Raw genomic sequence first — 17,493 nt, 5'->3', positions numbered from 1 at the left:
TAGCATTCATTGTCTTTCTGTGTTGGAGACCAATACCCTTACAACTTTTAGATGCTTAAGGATGGCACTGATGCCATCCCTCCAGGATAAAATACTGGTTTTGAGTTACACTCTTGCCTGAGAGGTGATGGGGAGTGAGGAGGGACATTTCAGGTTTCCACTTGGTCTTCACCACTCTGATAGCCCTATCCCACAGCCAGGGACTCAGCACAAGGGTTGCACTCACTCTAACTAAACATGTCAACCCCAATCACACATTTGGGGATCAAGGAATGACCACTAGGTATATGCAGTGAATTATAAGCCACTTTAAGCTAGACCTTAGATTGAACACCTAGACCCCACTTGTCTCCAACATATTATCCATTGTTCTCCCTATACACCTTGCAATAGTAGGCATTTGTTCTCTCACAGTATCTATGGGGCAGGAATCTGGGAGCTGCTCAGCTGGCTGGTCCTGGCTCCATATCTCCTGAGACCACAGTCAAGCTGATGGTGGGGTGGCTGGCATCTGAAGGCCTCAGGGAGCAGCTCACTTGACTGTTGACAGGAGGCCTCAGGTCCTGGGTCTACCCACATGGACCCCTCCATGGGCTGCTCTCGTGTCCTCCTGATGGGGCAGTTAACATGAAAGAAAGAGATAAGAGAAGGTCATAATGCCTTGTAGGCCCTAATCCAGTAGCCAGCAAACTATAGCCTGCTGGGATAGCTCAGGATCACACGGTGTCTGTGCCTTCTTCACAGTGGACCCGTGCCCAGTTCCTTCCTCCTTTGGGGCTCTGGTTCTAACTCTTCATCATTCCAGGGACTAACTGATCATGTCTACCTCCCCCTCCAGACCAGAAGCTCCTGAGGGCAGGAACCATTCACCATCATGTTCTCAGTGTCCAGCAATGTCTGCTATGTGACAGTGCTTGGGAAAGGGTTATTAAAGATGAATCAGCTAACCAACCTCTACCCAACAACAGAACCAGCATTCTGGCCAAAAAGCACCAAGGCCACAGCCGAGGCTGCCAGCAAAGTGGAAGCCGGCAGGGGAGTGGCCTCATGCTGTCCTGGTCCTGCCCCAGATGGCCTTCTGGGCTGTGTCACAGAGAGGCTGAAAGGAGAGGCCTTTGTGCAGGGCTACCTGAACTCACTTGCAGGAGCTGGAGGAGTGACCGGCATGGGGCATCAGAACTGGGCAGCTGAGTGCTATGGGCTTAGCCTAGCACTAGGATGCAGGCTCCCCCTTGTCCACAACCCCCAGGAAGACGCCAGGCTGCTGAGACCCCCCTCCCTCCCCAAAAAAAGGTGGACAGCTGCTCTCAGGCTCATAGACAGATATAGATATATAGAAATCTTCTTTTAACATATTTATTAAGAAGTAGAATACACAGAAGAACACATATGCATGCATTTATATTTACGTGTGTATATATATGTATATTTATATACATATATATACACAAAAGTAAATGTGCTCCCTAAATTACATCAAAGCAAGCATCCATGTGACCCCCCAAGCACAGGCGGAGGAGACCTGTGGTGACCCAGAAGGCTGTCGGGCCCACCCTCCATCTCCATGCCAGACTCTGCTGGAGGCTGGCCATGACTTGACTTGTCATGTTACAGTTTAGCTTTTCCTGGTTTTGACTTTAATCTAACTAGAACCATACAGAGTTCTTTTTTTCCTTTTGTGCTTGATTTCTGCCACTCATTCATCTTGTTAAATGTCTGCAGTTCATAAATTTCATTGCTATATAATATTCCACTGTTTGTTTAGACCGTAGCTTATTTCTATACCTTACTGGGGGGTGGACATTTAGGTTGCTTTAGTTTGGAACATTCCAAATAAAGTCATTATGAACATTCTGGACCCATCTCTTGGTGCTCGTAGGTGCCATTTCCATTGGGGATAGGATGAGTATTTCCATCTTTAATATTGAACATCATACTATTTTCCACAGGGGCTTATGCAATGACCAGAAGCATAAACTTACTGCCAACACAAGTTCTGCTGCTCCAAGCCCTCACCAACACTAAGGATTCTCAGTCTTGTTAGTTGTAGCCAGGCTGACAGGAGTGCAGAGCCAGCCCCTTCTGTGGCTCAACTTTGCCTCTTCTTGATGACCAGGGGAGGCACCTTGGCTCCCTCACTGGCCATTTGGGTGTTATCCTTTGTAATGCTCCTGCTCAAATCATTCACATTCACCTTTGGGCTATGTGTCTATCATTTTCTTACTCATTTACAGTTCCTCAAAAAAAGCCAGCTAATAAAGGGTGTGATTTACACACAAAAAAAAAAATCACTGCACATGCTTAATACATGCACTGTGGTGGGTTTGTGATGCCATTATCACAATCAGGATGATAAGCTTTCATCACCTCCAGAAGTGTCCCCGTCCCTTCCTCTCAGCCTGTCTCCCTGATCTTAAAGGTCATAATTTCTGTAATCTCGAGAGCTGCTGTTGCCTGGGTCTCACATTCCAATAACAGTGCAACAGTCACATGTGGTTCACAGGAGGTCTGGCCTTTGCTGGGCCCCCCCCACCACCACCACCAAAGTCCCCTGAGGATTTCTGAAGGAACACTTCATTCCCAGTCTGTCCTCACATCCAAACGGCCGGGCCACCCTCCTTCAAAGCTGGACCCAGTCCCATTGAGGTCAACCCAGGCCCTCAAGGCCAGACAGCCAATGCATACCCTAAATCCAGCCCTGCCTCCCAAGGAGTCAAGGAGGAAGCCAGGGTGCACCTCTGCTCCCAGGAAGGCCAGCCTTAGACATGTCTGTGCAAAGCAACTGCACTCCCCCTGGATCGCTCCATTCCTGTGAATCCACCTGCAGAGACACAGAACTCAGCTGCAGTTTTCCATGAGGTCTCCTTCCACCCGCACTGTGCCCTGGTGGTCCATCAGATCCATTCCTACAGAGACCTCCCAAGTGCTTGTTCCCTCCTCTGTCCATACTTGCTTAACAGAAACTCATGTTTATTGAGCATTTATCAAGCGTCCGACTCTATTCTTACCCTTTGCGTGCCTTAATTTAAACATCTAACCTTCCCGAAAACCCATGCTCCAGTTACTATTACTATAAACTGATGCACAGAGAGTCTATGTGAGTCACCCGGAGTCACACAGCTTCCAATCGGGATCAGTGCCCAGGTTCCCTATCTACCTGCACTCTGAACTGCTGCAAGGGCCCCTCCCGCCGGCTCAGGGCATGCTGCTTTGTGTCACTCACTACATTGCTCTGCTTCCTTCTTTCTAGAAATGATCTTTTAGCCCTTCCCTTTCTGCCCAGCTCCTGGGAAACTCAAGTCGGCGCTGATGCACGAATATTGCAATGGTACCAAGCCCTTGGGGCCACTGGTTTTGTTTTCTTCCCAATTAGAGGGCTCTCGATTTCTATTTTGTCATTAATGATAGGCTGCTTCTTTCCAGAGACAATGTAGGAGGCAACACGCTTCAAAATCATAACCAACACATAGAGCTAAAATGCTAGGCCCTCAGAAACAGAGCCCAGAAAAGGGTGACCTGCCTGCACTAGATATGATTATGCCTCAAGGCAGCCAGGGAGGAAGAAGAAATCTGATCCCTTACTATCTGCAGGAAGCAGGCTGTTTGCTCTATGGGGACAATGTTTTCCTTTACAATACATTCTTATAAAACTTGCTTACATGGGTCTTGATATGACAAGTGCTGAGTGATGCAACCCATTGGCTATGTCCTAAAAACAACATTTTTGCAGTGAAAGGAAAGTATATTTCATGGGACTGTTGACCAGTGCTGGGGACAATGTACTAGCAACACCCAGGGACGCAGAGTCCTCCAGAAAAGAGGCCCACATGATCCAAGGACAGATTCTCCCAGGCCAGGATGGTCCAGTCGGGGCCAGGACTTGGAGTTCCCGGAGACTGGCAGGACAGTTCAGCCCTTCCAGGCATGGGCTAAACACCCAGCACCAGCTCCAGGTTGCTGAGCAACTGATTGCACCCTGAGGGTGGGGCCAAGCCTTCCATCTCCTAACAACACCCCTGGTTTGACACCCTGGACAGTCAAGATGACTGCAAACAAACAAAGGAGGAATGGATGGTTGAGGGCACCCCACGCCTCCTTGCCTAGCGTGGCAGACTCTTCTTTTGTCCCTAGTATCTATAGAGGCAATGAACCCAAATCCGTAGTGGGGAATATGAGCACCTGTGTTTCCCAGTGCCCCTTGCAGCTGAGGCAGTCATGTGACTGAGTACTGGCCAATAGTGGGCAAGTAGGAACACACTTCTTGCCTTGTCCCTCTCTGCCTGGAAACTAGAGGTGGAGTCTGGCCAGCCTGGCTCAAACTTGACTGCCAGCCTATGGGGCAAGATAGAACCAGCTTGAGGCCTGATTCTATGGAGCCACATTCCAGTCTAGAGAGAAAAATTAAGGTTATATCTTGTTTAAGTCAGTGACATTTTGAGTCTAACATAATAGGCAAACCCACCAAATAATGTCCTTCTCCCCTCCTCCTCCCTCCCCCGCACTGGTCCTGTCCCCAGGAACTACCTGTTGAAATGTCATTGCTCTTCCTGCCAGGAGCCACCAGACCAGCAACTAGGCCTTGTATATAGCTGCATGGAGGTCTCCTGAAGCCGTTTCACCTCTAGCAGCCTAATAAGAAGGACAGCATCCCTCCCAGGCACCTAACACTGCCCCTGTTTTACAGATGGGAAAATTGAGGCTCCAGAGTTCCTTGCCCCACCCCCACCCCCACCCCTACTCCATCCTGAGAGAAATGAATACTGTTGTCCTCCTACTCAGACAAGTGAATACCAGTGATTCTGCCTATGAGGAAGTGCCCCAATGTCTACATGACAGGCAGGAACTGGATTTCAGAGGGCCATGACCCTGCATGATGGCAGGCTAGCACTGGGGGTGGGCGGGAAAGAGGCTGAAGTGTCCCAGAAGAGGGGGAGCTTGGGAAGTGAGAACAATGGCCAAATACTGCCCCCCACACACAGCCACTGCCTTTCAGTAAGGTCTTCCCCATATCCCAGCACTCTGAGAGTCCTTGTGTTACTTGAGGACACATAGAGGAAGACCCTGAGCCCTGTGACAAGGCTCCAGCTGCCTCGTGGGGGTAGCACACCAGATGGAGGAGAACAGTCTGTGCCTGTTATGTCACCATGACCCTCCAGTGTTAGCTGTCAGTCAGCAGATCTCACAAGGTGCACACGGGCTTTGTGGAACTGTCCCCACCACAACTCACCGTTAGCTTTGGCAGCGATCCACAAAAGGGCCTGGTGTGGACAGCGACCCCTTGTGACACTGAGTTACTACTATGCTTCCAGCCCCTCCAACTTAGTGGCAAACTCTAGCAAGCACGCTCATGTTCAGAGGCAGTGGGGGGCTGGAGAGTAGGACCTCGGATGGGCATAACGGTGATGGAACCTTGGCTGGGAGGACTCTATCTGGAGATGACACTGGGTGGAACGGGATGGGGATGGATCATACTCCAGCTTCACTTACATCAGAGTGGGATGCTGGCTCAGCTGGGTTTGTCACTGCAGCATCCACATGGGGGTTCTTCCTGGGTTTAGGCTTAGGCTGCTGTGTTCCCAGAGAAGATTTCCAGGGACGCACAGCCAAACAGCAGCAGATTCCAGCAGATTCCCCATCAAAGCTGCCTGGCCTTTTGCCACCCAACCCTGCAAGTCACATGGCCTTGCTTCCTCTGTGCTCTAATAGGGGCAGCAACCTCAAGCTTACCCCATTTTGAGGTAGAAGGGACATAAACTCCCGCTTCCATGGGAGAGTGTCAAAGAATTTGTCTTAAACTGTCACTCCCCACACCACCCCCGTTAAGTGAAGCCCTGATGGCATATCAACTCAGCCGGCTTATATATATGACTTTGGAGTGTTCCAACCTCAAAAATAACTCCCTTCCCACAGCTGAGGCCTGGAACTCCCAGGGAGTTTGTCCTTTAGAGGATTTTATTCTGTTTTTTTTTTTTTTGGAATAACTTTTTTTTTTTCATTTTCTTTTATTATTCATATGTGCATACAAGGCTTGGTTCATTTCTCCCCCCTGCCCCCACCCCCTCCCTTACCACCCACTCCACCCCCTCCATCTCCCCCCCACCCCCTCAATACCCAGCAGAAACTATTTTGCCCTTATTTCTAATTTTGTTGTAGAGAGAGTATAAGCAATAATAGGAAGGAACAAGGGTTTTTGCTGGTTGAGATAAGGATAGCTATACAGGGAGTTGACTCACATTGATTTCCTGTGCGTGGGTGTTACCTTCTAGGTTAATTCTTCTTGAACTAACCTTTTCTCTAGTACCTGTTCCCCTTTTCCTATTGGCCTCAGTTGTTTTTAAGGTATCTGCTTTAGTTTCTCTGCGTTGAGGGCAACAAATGCTAGCTAATTTTTTAGGTGTCTTACCTATCCTCACCCCTCCCTTGTGTGCTCTCGCTTTTATCATGTGCTCAAAGTCCAATCCCCTTGTTGTGTTTGCCCTTGATCTAATGTCCACATATGAGGGAGAAATCTGATTTTTGGTCTTTTGGGCCAGGCTAACCTCACTCAGAATGATGTTCTCCAAGTCCATCCATTTACCAGCGAATGATAACATTTCGTTCTTCTTCATGGCTGCATAGAATGAGGATTTTATTCTGTAACAGCTTCTCCTTGGGACTGGCACTATGGCCTGAGTTCTCTCATACTGCAGTGTGTCATGGAGCCCCCAGATCTTTCCAGAGAGCTGTGGCAAAGAAAAAAGGAGGGAACACTGGGTTATTGTGTATAATCAAAGTCTCTCCTGAGCAGATGCCAGGGAAGGGGAGGGAGGATAAAGGGAGTCTAGGGTCCTCAAGGTCAGCTTGGCCAGGTGTCACCATTCAACCAGAGGCTGATCCCTCCCAGGAGCTTCTACATCACCCCTCATCTTCACTCTGGCCACCACATTGCACTGGCTTCTGTCAGGCAAGACTCTATCCAGCCCTGTACCTCTGAGGATTCTTCCTTTGTCTACTCCCCAGTCCAGTGTGACCCTTCCTTCTAGAGCCACTGATCCCAAAGATCTGATATCAAAGCAGATTCAACATTCTGTTCCATTCACTCATGGTGACTCTCTCTGTATGCCCACTATACCAGACCATCCTAGGTAAAAAGAGATTCCACACAGGGACTTGAGTGCTTACAAAGTCATGGGTGGGGACAGCAGGTGACAGCTGGAGAGGCAGCAAACAAGAAACTTCCTCCCAAGGAGACTGTTGAGTTCAAAGGCATAGCATAATGGCTCTTTCCATGCATCAGGAATTTCTGAGGCTGACACTGCTGCCACCGTGACTGCCACCCTATGCCCAGGACACTTGTGACCAAGAGTTCAGTGTGAGTTGGAGGAATACTCAATTCTTCAAAGAAAGTAACCCAGGCCAGAGCACCTCTCTCCCCTGATTCTAGCAAGCCCTGGGGACCAGGAAGAATTAAAGGACTCTGGACAGAATAATGGGGACCTCTGGAGCAGGACAAGGTGTCTTGCAAATGTGGAAATGTGTTCAGCCACCTGACACAACCTTGCTGGTCAGCAGAAACAGCAGCAGGAAGATGGCACCCATTGCAGCTCCATCTTCCATGTCCTACATAAGCACAGCTGTCTGCTGGAACTTAACGCACTCCAGATACAAGTGGCTAGAGAAGTACGGCATTTGGCTTTCAGGTCGGTGCAGCATAGAGAGGCACACGGAAGTGAAAGGGGTGAGGCTGAGAGTCAACACATTGTACTCAGCACAAATGAGCAAGGCAGGAGTTCACGGGACTTGTCCCCTGGGGCAGAATTCTCTATCCTCTGGGCACCATCAGAAGATTTGGCTTCTAGTATCTCCAGCATATGTCCTCTTGTTTATTTCTCATTTGACTGCTTTGATATCTCTGCAGCTGTAAATCGCCTCCATAAGCCTCTTGATCTCCCTCCCAGTAGGCTGACATCTTCTCTACCAGAAAGGGGAGATGGGTGACAAGGGTTCCCTTTGTCAGTGTATCTCTTAAATCTCCCCAAAATCACCTTTACCACATATGCAAATTTCATTACTGAAGTGTTTGAGCAATTTCAAAAAGGAATTACCCCTTCTGAAAGGAAACAGTTTAAGTCCCAACCAACTTGGATTTTCCCTTGAGTTTTCATAAAGAATGTACCTAAAAGTGGGGATTTTCCAAGGATGGGATTCCCCTCACACAATTCCCCACTCCTCTCAGCCCTCCTGCTCTCTGGGTCCCACAAAACCCCCAGCCATGCCTTCCCTGTCTCGCTGGCATCCACCCCTACCTTCAGGAAACTATCTTGTTCCAGCATCCCTCCCCTTCATCTTCCTGAGCAACATACCTCAGGTCTGAGCCCTGCAGCCCTAAATATCATTCCAGATTTGGGGGATGGAGGTGTAACACCTTGCTGTCCACCATGGGGGAAGGGACTTTGAAGTCTTTACATATAGTCTCAGATACAACAAAAGGGGATCCTGGAATTTGGGTCCTTTTCAAGATTCTCCACTAGATGGTGCAATAGATCCACCAGTTCCTTCCCAGGAGGCTCTAGCCTAGTTGGTATCTGAGCATCTCCCAGGGAAGAAAAGTTGAGACTGAGATGGAGAAAGAACATTTCCACATTTGCAAGATACTTGTGCTGCTCCAGAGATCCCCATTATTCTGTCCAGAGTCCTTTAATTCTTCCTGGTCCCCAGGGCCGGCTAGAATCAGGGTGAGAGAAGCTCTCTGGCCTGGGTTACCTTCTTTGAAGATCTGAGTATTCCTCCAACTCACGCTTCCAGAGGGCCTCAAGGGCTTGTGCAAAGATGTTTTTTTGTTGTTGTTGTTTTGTTTTTGGTGTAGGGGTTTGAACTTGGGGCCTTGTACTTACTAAGCTGGTGCCCTACCGCTTGAGCTATACCTCCAGCCCTTGCAGAGATGCTTAAGCTAAGGCAGGCTCCCCTCCCAACCCACTACATAAATAAGGGCTCAGTAAGGGAAGTGTCCCAGGCCATAGGTTCAGCTGTGACAAGACCCTGCAGCTGGCAAGGGCTGAGGCTCAGAAGAGACAGAGTGCAATGTGTCTGGAGCTGGAAGGGGCGAAAGCATGGCCCTTTGATCTGCTCCCCAAGCACAACCTCCCCAGACTTCTCCATGAAGTATCAGTAGACAGAGATTGTCCCTCCCCGTGGCTGGGGGAGAAAAGAATGCTAGATGAGGGAGGGGTACTACCCTCTTCCTTGCCACTAAGAGGGTGTCAAGCTGAGTGAGCCTTCAGATTCCTCCTTTTTTTTTTTTTGTCATATCCCTAATTTTATTTCAGCTGTGTGTGTGCACACACACACACACACACGTACAGGCCAGGTGCTTTGTTGTGAACTGACTCCTCCATGGGTTCTAGGCTGGGCACGGCTATGTGATCAGGATGGGCCCATCACCCCATCTGGGCCCAGGAGAGTTTTGCTGAGGACTTCTCAGAAAGTTACTTCCTCAGCTTCCTGGAAGATCCCCACAAAGCCACCTCTTTCCCTCCAGGGCCTAGACCAGGAAGCCATAACCCTAGGAGCAGCTGTGCTCTTTAGGCCACACGGGGGAGCCAGTCTCAGGCGCATACCACACCACACTGCCTACAGAAGCCCACAGCACCCCAGCAGGGTCAAACCAACTCTGAGGCCCCTCCTCAGGGGGCCTAACCAGCCAGCCGAACTCATAACCCCTTTACTGCTTAACCCTGTGTTAGTGAGGCATTTCTATGCAAATGAAAGCCTACTACCAGACCTGGTCTCCAACATCTCCCTACCCCATCTCCATCCCACAGGAGGGATATGGGGAAAGGATTTACTGGACTAGGTCTGAGGAATGCAGGGAGAAAGAAACACAGCTGGACCTCCCACAGAGGCAGACAAGTTAGGATACTAAGTGTCTCAGCAAAGCTCTATCCAGGTTATTGTGCAGTGTAATGGAGACAGGTGTGTGGGCCTGAGTGAGGCCTATAAAACCTGAACAAGAGCAGTATTTGATCTGAGCCTTTGGTGACCGGGTAAATGAGGTGTGGGAGGGGCTCCAGGCTGCAAGCTCAAGAAGACCCAAGCATGCAGGTAGGGAGAGTCTGTGGAGTCAGGGAGCCTCCGGAGCCGGTGTGGCTGAAAGGGAAAGGTAAAACTGGAGAGGTGAGGTAGGAATGCAGGTGTAAGTGAGGCTGAGCAGATGATGTACTCCAGAGAGAAATGAGAGCCAGACAGGGGGTGGGGAAGTAAACCTGATCACATGGCTACACCATCCAACAGTTCTTCATCAAGGGAAATGGTCTGTATTTGCACCGTCTGACATTCAAGCCACTGGTCATTTGTGACTCTTGAGCCCTTGAAATATGGTTGGTAAGTCTGAGGATCTAATTTTTCCATTTTGTTTGATTTTAAATGATTCAAATTAAATAGCCACGGGTGGCTAGTGTTTTGGACAGTACCACTCTCGAAGAAAGATGGGAGGGGGGAGATTGGAAGCGGGCAGGTGTGAGCTTGGGAGCAGTCCAGGTAGGGAAGGGAAGGGCCTGAGTCTGTGGCCTAGAACTGGAGATGAGGCATTGATGCTGAGCACTGACAACTGGAGACAAGAAGATGTAGAAACCAACAGAAATGCGGAGATGGAAAGCAGAGGGTCCAGGAGGACCCCAGGTGTCTGGCCCAAACCATGGAGTGATTCCTGCCTCAACTCTAAAAACAGAACCCAGGGTCAACCAGCTTGGAGGAGGGGATGAGTACAATTTTGGACTGTGGAAACTGAGACGCCTCTGGAAGACCATTCTGTACCTGGCACTAATGCTCAGGGGAGAATGAGACCTGGAGGCAGGCTTGCCAGTCACCAGAGGTCACATTCTGGCTACCCAGAGCCCTGCTTAAGGTCACAGATGGAAGTTTGAATTTACCATTGAAGCCTACATTTTAAAGTGAGTGGAACTTATGTAAAAAATCTGTATTTCCATCTTCTCTTTAAAAATCAGAAGACCTGACAACTTTGGACCTGAATTTCCTCCATAACGGTCATTGTGAGTAGTTTAGATGCTTCTCTTTAAACCACTTTCTGCTGCTATAACAGATTAGCACAGACTAGGTAATTTATAAAGAAAAGACATTTACTTCTCACAGATCTGGAGGCCAGGAAGTCGAAGAACCTGGCACCAAGATCTGGTGGGTGCTTTATACTTCATTATCCACTATGGAGGGCAAGAGAGCTCACAGACAGATAGCTGACTTTTATAACAAAGCCATTCCCACAAGAACTAGCCCACTTCCTCCATTGTGGCCATAATCCATTCTTGAAGGTGAAGCCTTTAGGCCCTAATCACCTCTTAGAGGTCCCAGTGTCCAATACCATCACTGTGGCACTTATATTTCAATATGAGAGCCAGAGGCAGTGGTGCACACCTGTAATCTCAGCACTCAGGAGTCTGAGGCTGAAGGATTAAAAGTTCCAGGCCAGTTTGGGGAGGGGGGTGGCAGGTAAGGAGGGGGCGGGGGGAAGTGGGGAGAAATGACCCAAACATTGTATGCAAGTATGAATAAAAAAAAAAGTTCCAGGCCACCCTGGGCCTGGAAACATAAATACCTGACTTTTGGATGGGACATTTGTACCATAAGCAGACACTCAGCCACCAGCAGAGTTTACTATGGATACTACATGGACTGCCATGTATTTTTGGGAATCATGGTAGGTTGTTTCAAGAGACTCAACATGCACACACACAGGTACACCACTCACAGCCACTTCGCCATGCTCAGGAGGGAATGCCATGCTCATCTAAAATAAAGGTGCAGTCTGACCTCCCTCTCCTTCAGTCCAGACTGGCCTTGTGACTTGCTTTAACCAACATACTGCATCAGGAAGTGGCACCGAGTAACTTCCTGGGCACCTGGCACCACGGGTGGCAGCTCAGGCTAGATTCTAGAATAAGAGACCGAGAGGACAGAAAGGTACCCCAGCCCCTCTAGTCCCCCCAGCCCCTCCAGCCCCATGAGAGTGAAGGCACCTTGGCTCTTCCAACCCCAATGTAGTTGCCACAACCCCTCTCGAGCACTGCCCAGAATTGTGATCACAGAACCTGAAGCACATCAAAGTGGGGGTTGTCACAAACTGTGTGTTCAAGGCTGACTTGTTATGCAGCAATAGAAAACTGAAGCAGGCTAGATCTTGGTGGCTCCTATCAGTAATCCTAGCTACTTGGGAGGCTGAGATCAGGAGGATCAAGATTTGAGGCCCAGCCTGGGCAAGTAATTCTTGAGACCCTATCTCCAAAATAACCAGAGCAAAATGGACTAGAAGTATGGCTGAAGCAGTACAGCACCTTCCTGCTTTGCAAGTGCAAAGCCCTGAGTTCAAACCCCAGTCCCAACAAAAAAAAAAGAAAAGAAAACTGAAACAGGTGTTAAGAACATGGAATGGATGCAAGATGCTCCAAAGAGAAGATACCATGAGGTCAACATAGGGTCATGCAAATGCAAGGCCAAGTCCATCTTCATCTACAGTTTTGGTAATCGTTCACCACAGGGTATGTTTTTATATTCATTTTTATTGTTTCAAATATTGCATAAAAATATTCTTGATTACCAAGTGTTTTATGTTCAAAGCAAGTGCTTGCCTTGCTTCACTTTAGTCCTGGCTCTGGAAGAAGGGACCACGCCCTAAACCCCAGAAATCACCCACATTGGCAGACCACTGGAGGAGGCAGGTCAGCAAACACCCCAGGAAGTGGGAGTGCAGGGCCCAAAGGGAGGAGTGGTTAAAGGAAGAGTGGGTATATTCAATGTCAGTGGCGTTTGGAGGGGGAGCCACACTTGGCCAACATTCCAAGGGGTGGCAAAGGCCCAGATTCCTCAGACATGCCAAGGAGAGGTCTCTCTTTCAGTGAACTTTAACAAGAAAAAAGCTTTGTGTGATAGGAATGGGGTGCACACACCTGTAAACCCAGCACTTGAAAGGCTGAGGCAGGAGAATTGTGAGTTCAATGTCAGCCTGGGCTACATCTATATGAGACCTTGTCTCAAAAAGAGAGGAGAAGCAGGGAGGAGAGGAAAAGGGAGAGGGGAAAAGCTTTTCTTTTTTTTTTTTTTAAGTTAGATTTTTCCAAAAATAGCTTCATAAAGAATCTGTTCATTTCCATTATGTCTGTCCTGCTACAGAGCCAACATGACAGCCTCAGTCAAAACCACAGAGGCCAGCCTCACAACTCAGAAATTAAAGTTCAGAAAGGATATAAGGTGATAAGACCTATCAAAGTAAACCCAGATTAACCTAGTAAAACATTACCAGTCTCTCAAGCAATGCAGCCAACTTCCCTGCAGAGCAGGCAAGTCAGGCCTCGGCTCCCTCAACTTGGCCCCCAGTCTCTGTGCTCCGGCCAACAGCCCAGGCCATTGAACCTTGGCTCTGGATCAGGTCATTTTAGGCAACAAGGTTGCTGGGCTGCCCATCTTCACAAGGAAAGGGCTTCCTTCGTGACCGCCACGCTGACAAACACCAGCCAAGATCTACCGAGCTGCTGGCACCATGGAGTACAAGGAACTTTGAGTAAAATAGTTGTGGCAAAAATGAAATTCCAGGCCACATTTGCATCCTGCATAAAATTCTTGAACTTATTTGGTCATTGCTCCACATAGAAGTTTGTTTCATGCAAGTTGTAGTTTAGAAATATGTTTTTGTTTTTTTAAGTACTCTTTAGGAAAAAAGTAAATTTAAATTTAGTAATATGGCATTACAATCTTTGGAGATAAATCTTTGGAGTTTTATAACAAAAGAAGGGAAGTGTATTTTCTAGGCAGTATCTAATTTTTTTCTAAATTTTTTCTTCTGTTCCAAAGGGAAGGTTTTTAGTACAAAGTTTTCCCAAGCTTATTTGTTAGAATGCAGGTCCCATGAGATGCTCCTTTAAAAAAAAAAAATACGGGGCTGGTAGAGTGGCTCAAGTGGTAGAGCACCTGCTTAGTAAGTGTGAGGCCCTGAGTTCAAACCCCAGTACTGCCAAAAAAAAAGGAACATGGGGTTGTAGAGTGCTTGCCTACTGTGCACAGATATTCCCTCCCCATTGGATCCCCAGCACCAGAAAAAGAAGGAAAAAAAAAAGGGAGGAGTCTCTCTCTCTCTCTCTCTCTCTTTCTCTAGAGTCTCACTGTGTTGCCCAGGCTACTGTCAAACTCCTGGGTTCAAGGGATTCTCCTGTCTCTGCCTCCTGACCTCTTTTAGATTCATCATAATCGCATACCAATGCACCTTAAAAGCATTGCAATAAAGAGGCCTGTTTAACTTTGCTTAATGCAGTAGCGTGTGCGTGTGTGACACCCACTCGCATCTCTTGGGCTAGAGGAGCCTGGAACCTACTTGAAGAAACACTGCCTTAGCCCCTGGGGGAGGGAAGGTAAGACATAATCCCTTGCTTCCTGCCAAATGGTTTTGAAATATTCATCATTTCTCTTAAATGACAAATGATGAAATATTGTTTCTACTTTTAGTTCACTTCCCCTACAATTCCTGTAACATTTGGTATGTGATAAAGATGTTTTAAACAAAAAGATACATTCAAAATTGGAAACCAACAGGCGCAACTGTTCCATTTACGAACCACCTGTGCCTTTGAAGTGGCTAATTGCACTCCCAGTGTTTCCATAACCTCTGGGACGTCCTCCCAGGTACAAGAACAGGCTGTCACATTTCCAACCAATCACACAGCTGTGTCCATCTCCACCCAACTCACACACTTGGGAAAATGTGCTACACTGCTTTTGCAAATCCATGAAGAGTGGCGTCTAAAGAATTGACAGTACTGGAAACATTTTGGAGTTACTTGATTTCCTCACAAAACTTTGCAATTGCTAAATCCTTGGATGAGCATGACAGTTTCTGCAAGTCTACCAACTGTCCTCTTTAAACTGTGCTGTGACATTTCTCTAAGTTTTCTGGTCACGCCAGCAGCATATCCTATGATCAAGTCCAATGTGCCTCTGTTAGGTTCTAGCACATTCTGGGAGGTGACACTATTTTTGCCTGACAAATCTAAGGGGCTATAACACATTTACAGCCCCCCCTCCTCTCCACCCTGTGATCACAGGAGAAGTTTAAAAGGCGTTATCATTCCCTCAAAACTATATTTCCTAATGGCCCTCTACATGCAGGATACAAAGCAGCAAAAGTTCCTTCCTGATGAAGCTGGCATTTGAGCAGATGGCTCACGCAGAGAAGTTTCCGGATAACAGAAAGGCTCTTACCATGGAAGTCAGTCCAAGAAGGAGGCACATGTACCCTGAGCTGTGTTATTTTGTAAGCAATGGGTTGAAGTCATGAAAATGTGACAGTTCACATAAACTGTCAACTTCAAATGAGGAGTGGCTTTCCAGAAGGGTGTGGAGTCTGGGCGGCTCAGGAGAAAGGCCTGGTAGAGAAAGACAGAGGCAGAGTTGAAGCCCAGGAGCTCCCCTTGTGAAAGCAGTGAAGGCCCCAGCTGAGGACCCACCTATGGATGGTCTCCTGAAGCCTGGGGGAGCAGACTTGCATGAGCCCTGGTGTCTAAGGCGAACAGACACTGAGCAGAGGGACAGTGAGGCCAAAACATTAGGGAAGCTTATGTGGCTGGAGGGAGCTAGTTGGCTAAGTTGTCCCTCTTGGCTTTGGAAACCTTACTTGATCCTTCTCTAAAATACACTTTAGTGTGGGGTGAAATTCAGTGTGTATTGGGCCAGGGGAGGCAGCAGTAAGGATGAGGACAGTGTCCAAGAAAGAGTTGCCCCACTTACTGGTCATCTGTGCATGCTTGGACAAGAGTCCCCCAACCAACAGACATTCCACCAGAGAGCCCATGAAACTGGCTGTGACATCCTTCTTTTCTTCCAGGGTACCTTCATTCCAAACTCAGTCTCTACTTTGGGTAGAATAAATCTTCAGGGGATTCCTGGGAATACACACAAAAGAGGCCAGGGCTGGGGATGTGGCTTGAGTAGCTGAGCACCTGCCTAGCAAGTGCCAGGCCCTGAATTCAAACCTCAATACTGACAAAAAAAAAAAAGTTCATACAAGAGGCCAATTTCTTTTCTAGCCATCCAAAAAAGAGCCACTTGGCCAGCAGCCTCTCACCCATTCTCCTGGCCTAGGACTGAAGCCCCAGGGGTCTTCACATCTATCAAGCTTCCCTCTCTTATGGTCCCTGTTCTCACCATTGTCCCCTCACTCACGCCACCACCTCCCTGGGCATCCCTCTGCTCCTTAGCCCTAGCAGACCACCACCACCTCAAGGAGTCACACTTGTCCTGTTGCCTAGAGCACTGTTCTCCAACTCTATAGTTTTCACTCTCATTCAGATTCAAATGTCACCTTCTCAGTGATACCTACCCTGGTGACCCACTTAAAGGTCCAGCCTTCCTCTCCTCTATGCACTCTCCCTTTAATGCTTTCTCTGTAGCACGTATTCCTACGTATTCCTACCCATAACAGGATGAGTTGTGTCCCTCCCCCTAAAAAACATGTTCAAGTTCTAACCCCTAGTACTTCAGAATGTTACCTGATTCAGAAATAGGGTCATTGCAGATGCAATGAGTTAAATTAAGATGCGATTAAATTAAGTCATCCTGGATAGTAATGAAGTGGGCCCTTAAATCCCAAATGACCAGTATCTTCATAAGAAGGGAAAAAAATTGGAGAGACACACCCCAGTGATGACAAGGCAGAGACTGGAGTGAGACAGCTCCAAGCCAAGGAACACCAAATATTGCCACAACCACCAGAAGGTAAAAAGAGGTGAGGAAAGTTCCCCTCCAATTTTAAAGGGAGTGTGGCCTTGCTGACACTGGGTTTTGGGCTTCTGGCCTTCTTTAGGAACGTTTCTGGTGTTCATTATATTTGTTAAGGGTGCTCTAGGCCACTGACACACCGTCTGCTGTCAGCTGCTTAAATTATGTGTGCAGATTGTCATCGGTCCTACCTCACATGGATGTAAGCAGCACAGGGTAGGGATTCCTAGCTGTGTTGGTCACTGCTGCATCAGAGCAGAGCATGGCACATGCGAGGTGCTTTATAAATAGCAGAAGACTGAAAGAAGCACAGCATGCTTTCATGTCCACTGGAGACTTGGTGCCTGGCTGCAATTCAATTGCCAGTCTCGCGACCTCTCTCCACTCCCGGGGACATTTGATAGAGGACAGGTGACTCCTCCAGCAACATTGCCTCTCTTAGTCCATTTTCTGTTGCTATAAACTGAATGCCACAGACTCAGAAATTTATAAAGCATAGAGGTTTCGCTGAGTATGGTGGTACAAGCCTGTAAACGCAGCACTTGAAAGGCTGAGGCAGGAGGATCCCAAGTTCAAGGCCAGCTGGGACTACATATCGAGACCCTATTTCAAAGTTTCAGAAGGAAGGAAGAGAGGGAGGGAGGGAGGAAAGAGAGAGTAAGAAAGAAAAAAGAAGGAAGGAAGGAGGGAGGGAGGAGAGAGAGAAAGAAAAAGGGAGGGAGGAAGTAAGGGAAGAGGGAA

General features: G+C 48.1%; 1 long non-coding RNA gene across 1 annotated transcript in view; it reads right to left on the bottom strand.

The window, feature by feature from the left end:
- LOC141425756 (uncharacterized) overlaps positions 1-17,493 on the bottom strand; it is a 42,454-nt gene that overhangs the window by 19,086 nt on the left and 5,875 nt on the right. The window contains exon 2 of the long non-coding RNA XR_012450842.1: positions 6,540-6,722. This is a non-coding gene — a long non-coding RNA (uncharacterized lncRNA). The remainder of the gene's footprint in view (positions 1-6,539; positions 6,723-17,493) is intronic.

Source organism: Castor canadensis, chromosome 8 (genome assembly GCF_047511655.1).
Source record: "Castor canadensis chromosome 8, mCasCan1.hap1v2, whole genome shotgun sequence".
NCBI classification, from domain to species: Eukaryota; Metazoa; Chordata; class Mammalia; order Rodentia; family Castoridae; genus Castor; species Castor canadensis.
This window is presented reverse-complemented; position numbering and strand designations above follow the sequence as displayed.